Raw genomic sequence first — 7,430 nt, forward strand, 5'->3', positions numbered from 1 at the left:
AAACTGTACTGGCAAATGAAAAGATAAAGATAAAAAAAAATGGACAATTGTTCTGTGTTTTCTGCTTTTATCCTGATTTTAAATAATAATTATTGGTATCACCTGTAATCATCATGATCACAAATAATGTTAATAAATAATCGGTTATTATTATTATTATTATTATTATTATTATTATTATTAATTGGTCTTCATTACATGTTATGTTTGTAATGAATAGAAACCAAACTGAAATTTCAATATAAATTTTCAGGTAGTGATAAATCATTACAACTGCTATTTTTGAGTGGAGACTTAACCAACTAACTTAAATGGAATAATCTGACATTTTCCGCGACAACATAATGAATGTAATAAAATAATTGTATTACACTAACGAACTAATAAACACTAGTAATCGTTCAATTTGAGAGCCATTATAAAAAGTCTATTATATTGCCAGTTTGTCTTAAAGGAACTTGTTAAGCTGTTGTTTTGGGAATTTTGCTTTTTAGTTCGCGATGGTCAGCTTTATCAGGTAATTATTATTTATCACCCTTCATAATCTAAATTTCTCATTGATAGAATATTAATTGATTCTATGTAATTGTCTATGAGTATCTTTTAGGTTTACAAAATCTCCATGTCTTTTTTGGCACCTTGAGACTACTCTCTGTTATCGACTTTTATTGTTTCTAAAATATAATTACAGAAAAAAAAATGATTTTTTGAAAATTTTAAATCCAAACATATTATGAATTTAAATAAAGATAATTTGTAATATAAAGGATTAAAAAAAATATAGTAAGTTTATAAAATCTTTGGACATATTTTATCAATTCAGTTAAATGAATGAATGTATTAAGCCCACAGCAAGGTTTTCATTTAATTCATTTATATAAATAGCATAATACTTGCGTTCGTGTTCAAAAAGAACGCTTCAATTAAAAACGAAAATACGGTAGATACTACCTATCTGAAGATCAAAACCAAAAATTATAACTGTACTTCTTTCTGATGGAATCACAACATAAAAAAAGACATTTAGGGATATATCTTGCTTATACATTCGTATGGAGTAAATATTCAAACGTGCTTATTTAAAAGTCCAATAAATTTTGGGTAACAAACCATTTAACAAATATATCATGCATTTAAAAATTGGTAGAATGGGGTGTTTCTGTAACACTGTTATTTGTATAAAATAAATTTAAAATGTAGTTTTATAAAAATTCAATTATAAAAATTCGAATACATATCAGACTTGTAAAAGAGTTATGGTCAAATTTGTGATTATTTATAATGCTTATAATGGGTTGTATACAAATTACCCACTCGAATTCGCACCATTGTGTCATAGAGTAGAGGTGATTGGTAATGAGAATGGTATTCTTTATGGATTTTAACTGTGATAATAGTATTTCATTATGGTTCATTTTCCAGTATGCTTGAAGATAGAGAGCGACTACCTTAAAATTAGGCAAAGTTTGCCTATAATTAACTCATTTAAAATGATTTGTACAAAAAATCCTTTTTTTTAACAAACACAAGACACATTTAGTTGCTTTTAACTCATAAATTCTAATTTTCAAGTTTGAAACAAAACGACAAGAATAAAATCTGGTTGTGCATTTATAATTACAAATCATGTCTGTGTAAGAAGTTTAAAAATGTACGAGTAATTGACATTTAAGTCCCAAGTAAAAAAATGATTAATGAATTATTTAAATAACAGCCTTGACATAACTTAAAACAGGGATTTGTTATAAAATAGAGCATTTCAATTTACTGGGAAGTTATTATGTCATAAGTACAATTGTAGTTATTATACCAAAATTGAAATTGTAAAAATATTCGTTATTATGGATCTTTAAGTTACATAGAAGGATCCAACAGACATCAGTTTTATTTTTAATTTTATGTTATTGTAAAGTTATGTTAATGTTTTTGATGTAAATAAAAGTTTTAACTAAGAAGGCGGACACTAAGCAAAACAAACACAACATTCAGAGAGAATGGGTCTTTACTGGGAAAAAATCTTAAACGAATACTGTCGTAATACTACGCAAATTTATAAGACGATTTCCTCTTAACTCAAGTTTTATTTGCACTTCTAACAGACAGTAGACTTTTGAAACCATTTTTTTCAAGCACCATTAAGATGGATTATAGTCAGGAAAACGTTTTAACTGAATGCTAAATTAGCTCTTGATGATCCCGAACGATCGCACATATTTTTTGCTTTCTATTTAAACATAGGATAACATTAATATGACATTGATGTTATGCTTTTGAAGATGTTATGATATTCAATAAATCTTAGATTAAGATTTATGGAGGCCTTTCCTGGAAGGTGTATGATAAGTTCTTTTTTTTTTACTGTAAAACCATTATTGTTTATGGAGGTTTAGTTCTGTTCTACCGAATATTTGAATACCGGAACGCAAATAATTTGTTGGTCTTAATCTATGAGCAAAAGTTCCAGGGTCCTTCTACTGTCTATACGTACATGGGTGTATCTAAGTTTTCTTTTCATAAAAATAAACAGTTTAGTTGTGTCTTCAGCTATTGCAATTATATTTCTATCTCTTTCAAATGATTATCCTAATCATCTCTTGAAACACCTAATAACATTATATACAACTTTGAGATCACTTGAAGTTACTAATTACAACGATACGGAGTAAGCACCATATTAGTCACAAACGGAGGAAGAAACTCATGCTTGTTTTGTAAGCTGGAAATATAGGAATTTTTATTCTTTGTATTAAGATGTTAGGCAGCTGAATTGATGGCGACACACAGAAGGTTGCTGACAGTATAAAGTATAAAATCATCAGGTACATTAGTCAACAGTCTTCATTCCAAACATTTATTGGCCAGTTTTTTGTACACAGAAATGTCAATAGCTTTCGGTAAATTGCACCTTACAACATTTTGAGGGTAAATTTAAAGGGAGAATCACTCTTAGTTCAGAACAACAAAAATTAGCGCCACATAGTTGTAATTTTTAATTAAAAATTTGCACGCGGACGTAGACAGCTTGTCGCAGTGGTGTTCTCTAGTATCAGCTGGAAGCTTGTGATGTATTACTCCGCCGAAGCAAACCAGGCACTGTCTAATTGTTTTAAAAGTATAATCTTTTTGCGATAACTTAATGTATCATGTAGGTAAATTCTGTTTGCCTGATAGGTTTGGAAAAGCAGATATTAACACATCCTTCATTAACATTCTTTTTAATTACGAAAATTACACGTTAGAACAAACAAAAATCCAATCTTGTCGTCATCTACTTTGTTTGGCCCACAAATGAAACATCATCATTTAATTTGCTTAAATGCATTCAGTTGAAATTAAAGAATAGAGAATAAAAACAGAAATACTGTCTTTGGAAAGCACTTTCCTTCACGTAACATAGAAATTTGGCTTTGATTAATTGAAAATGCTAAATATATAGCATTGTTATTACAACGTTTACTTAAGTATACACATTTCTACTTTAAAATCAATCATTTTTGTCCATGAATACAGTGTTACAGAACACGTTTTCAAAAGTATAACAGTACTGCAGATTTTGTGAGAAAATTGATTTGTACTTTTTGGTACTTGTTTTTAAGTATAGTTTTCCACGGTCGTTGATAACAGTATTTTAGAGATAACCGTGTAACCATCATATAATTCATGGTCAAGAGACTGAAACGAACGATTCTATAGCAGTAGATTAGAAAAATCTGGATACTTTAATGAGTTTATTGGCACCTAAGGTCTCCTGCCAGGAAACAATATCGTTATGCTTTTTTATGTTCATACGTTCTTTCAATTTAAATATTTTTTTTCAAACGTGAACTTCTGAATCAAATAAAAGTTCTATGCTGTTTATCCATATTGTTTCAAGTAAGGATTTTATTTTGTAATAATTGTAACATGGCAGTCCGTGTTCTACAGTTCAAAGTTCATGGAATTCATGGAACGTTTATTGAACAAGTTATAGTTGTAGAACATAAATTAAAAAAACACTACATGTCCATGGGTTTATATGATAAATAAAATGAAAGGATAAACATCAGGAGCAAAACACATAAATAAACTACATTTAAACTCATTGTTTAATCGAATGTTTTATGTCTGCCTTTAATGTAAATAATACTTCTAAGTGTGTTTAATTTTCTTAGGAACTGACAGTATTATTTCCCTCCTTGTCGGCATTGTCAATGTCTTTTTTGACATTTCAACACAATTATTTGCATATTACATTTTTATTGCGTTTTTTTTCTCTGAAAATTTTGGATTTTTTTATACATTCGATCTATTTAAATCTATTTTGCAACATATATACGATTGGTATTTTTTTAATCTGAAATCGCTTGTCAGAGATGATTTAAAACGAAACTAGAAAATGAACCCGAATTCTTATGCATCACCTTACTTTTATTTTTAGAGAAAGCTGCTATAATACAGCCAAGTCGGATGTTATCTCAGATTTATACCAATAAATGACATTACAGTGTCAGAACTGTGTAGGAGATGTTGATGTAGTTATTTGAAAACTATGTATGAAATATGATGTTCCATAAACAACACAAGCAATAATAATATATCACGTCAAATATGGCCACTTATTTTTTTTTATGAAAAGCTATGTAACTGTTAAAGAAGAAACACTGCTGTTACCATTTGATTTTTTTGGCTGGAAATGAAAATAATTTGTAGAACTTGGTTTCACAATTTGAAGAAATATCAATATTAAATTAAAAAAAATATATATTAAAAAATATTGGTTCTTACAAACACTTCTTTGTCTCCCGATGAAATTATTGCTACATGATGTAAAACTTTTTGAAAAATATCAAGTAAAATAAAAGACTCTATTATGTTGCAAAACTCTTTGAATTTGATCGTTGGCGGTTTCACTGGTCACCAAGTCTTATACAATGTATTGGACAAATTAAAGCTAATCGACAGTATTGTTGCTTCTGATATTATTTTATCCAATGTCATTGAAACTGAATATCAAATGTTCTATATTTATTATTAACCCCACAACTTCGACTGTTTTATTTATTTTTTGACTTTATGCAAATAAATTGAATTTCTGCCATATTCTCTTACTGCAATCAATTGAAGTTGAATTGCAAATGAATAAGGAAATTGCTGTTGAATATCTTTTTGTGGCTTCATAAAAGTATCATTTTTATCAAATATTAGATCATTTATTGAGATCAAGCTATTTCTTTTGATAGTCTTGTAATGTAATTTAATAATGACATTAAATTAACTTTGATACCAGCTTTATCTTATTGTAGAGTAAGTTACATATCAATTTATGCTTACAATACAACTTCGCAGTATGTATGAAGTTGGTTGTATACAGTAGCTTTTTCCAGCGTGATAATTTGATGTAAATGGATTTTGAGAGATAACAACGGTACGTATTATTGTCTTAATCAGAATGGAAACATGCACAGGATCTGACTGAGAAAGCTCGGCGTAATAGGAGAATGACGAAGGTTTAATTTGGCACAACATCATAAATGTCTTTTTTAATTTACACCAACTGAGAGTGAAATCCAAATTATTGGCCATTTAAATGTTGCTGACAATTCACAGTATAGCATATGCCTTTCTTGTTTTGATTGAATGTTCGTACCATTTCGAAAGATGTAGTATTATGTGGTGGTCATAACAGATTTGCCACTTCGTTTCCATGCGATAACTTTGTCGTGGTTGACCAATTGTTCTGAAATTTTTCTTTGATTTTACTAACCACTAAAGAAAGGTTCCTTTTTAATTTGGACTTCGCGATTCCTACCGTTTTGTATAATTTCCCTGATCTGAATGTTTGTTCCATTTCGAAAGATGTAACATAATGTGGTGTTTTTTCAACGATTTTGGAAAGAAACATATTTGCCTATATTTGCATATTACCTGTCGCATTGCCTGTGGTAATTTGTTTTACCTTTGTTTAGTTTTTTTAAGCAAATCATCAGCAAGATGTCTACTTAAAATAATTATATCATATTAAAAAAACCTCCATGCAAAATATCTAAGCACAGTGGATTCAGTTTTCACAATGTCAATGATTGCAGTACATACCACAAATTTAGGAACATGTGTCTTTATTTTAAGCTACACAACTTTCTTTTAAACGGAAAATACATTTTACGACCGAAAAAGGAAAATTGTCAGTCCTAAAAATTGAAACAAAAGAAAAACGGTTTTCGTAGCTCGTCATTTCTCATCGTGATACTTACCTGCTATAATTTTATTTTCATGTTTTAATTAAAACTGATGATTATTAAATGTAGTTAATAATTGTTTTTTTTAAATATAAATGAAGTACTATGATATAGTTTTAGTGCTTATGACAAACGTTGTCTAGAATAAAGTAACTTTTTCCTTTTTTTTTGACAGGAAGTACTTTACTGTTTGACATTTGATGGATGCATTTACAAAATGGACATACGATATCAGAAATCGTATCCAGGAAATGCATAACATGACGTAGAAACGGCCACGTACTATTAAACTCTCAAAAGAACAAGATGTTAAGTTTTGGCGCCAATTTAATTGCCATCTCGTGCTTATGCTCGTCTGCATCCAGCCCTAGACAGTTTTGCATTATAAGGTTCAGAAAAAATGAAACCTTTGCAATTTAAAAGAACCATCTATCTCTCGTGAAAGTTTATACATAAAAGAATCAAAATAATTTAATTTAATGATCTAATTCTTTTATTCAGTTGTTATTCGTTGCATCCCGCCTTCACTCAGATGAAGTTGAAAGAGGTTTTGATCCTGATGACCATTGCAGACGACATGCTTCGGTGATGTAATCCGCTTATCACATTGTATCTTAATTATCGAGATAAATATTTTGAAATCTTTTCTTAAACGAACAAATTTCTATCATTTGATTCTGACCTTTGTTATTATGTCGTTTTCAACACCAAATTATGCGATATTTTATCGTTGAGCAATATATTTCTTATTTCTCTTGTCTTTTGTTGGTAAATATGGTAAATTTTTGTGAGTTTTGGAATACTACAGCGAAGAATAAAGTAAATCTTCAAGACGTTTTATGCATAAAAATAATAATATTATGTGACGGTCTTAACAGGTTTTGAATGTATACCCTTTTTTCATTTGTAAAAAAATGATTCTGTATCAACTAGTAAGATTGCATGGAATGAAACATAACAGCTAATCATCTATTCATTATTGTTTTAACTTCCTTCTATTTTTTATTCCTTAATGTTCAAAGGTTGGAGTTCATACTTAAGGTTTTAATGCATTCATATGGTTTATCATACTTTTTCATGTGTAGAATATATCTAAATCTGATTCAAAGTTTAGAAACCCATAACCGTTCTTTAACTATCATAGAAATATAACTATCAAACATCCGGGAAGTGTATACAAAGAGTATTCACGGGAACCAAGGTTATAGCGGTAAT

The 7,430-nt window shown here is 29.1% G+C and overlaps 1 long non-coding RNA gene across 1 annotated transcript; it reads left to right on the forward strand.

Moving 5' to 3' along the window:
* The first annotated feature begins 385 nt into the window (after positions 1–385).
* LOC148612984 (uncharacterized) lies at positions 386–5,266 on the forward strand. The gene is made up of 3 exons (XR_015924537.1): positions 386–517; positions 2,752–2,819; positions 4,418–5,266. It is a non-coding gene; the product is annotated as an uncharacterized LOC148612984 (long non-coding RNA).
* The last annotated feature ends 2,164 nt before the right edge of the window (positions 5,267–7,430 follow it).

This window comes from Perna viridis, chromosome 7, assembly GCF_037379345.1.
Source record: "Perna viridis isolate PV_CMFRI_1.1 ecotype Kerala chromosome 7, ASM3737934v1, whole genome shotgun sequence".
Classification (NCBI taxonomy): Eukaryota; Metazoa; Mollusca; class Bivalvia; order Mytilida; family Mytilidae; genus Perna; species Perna viridis.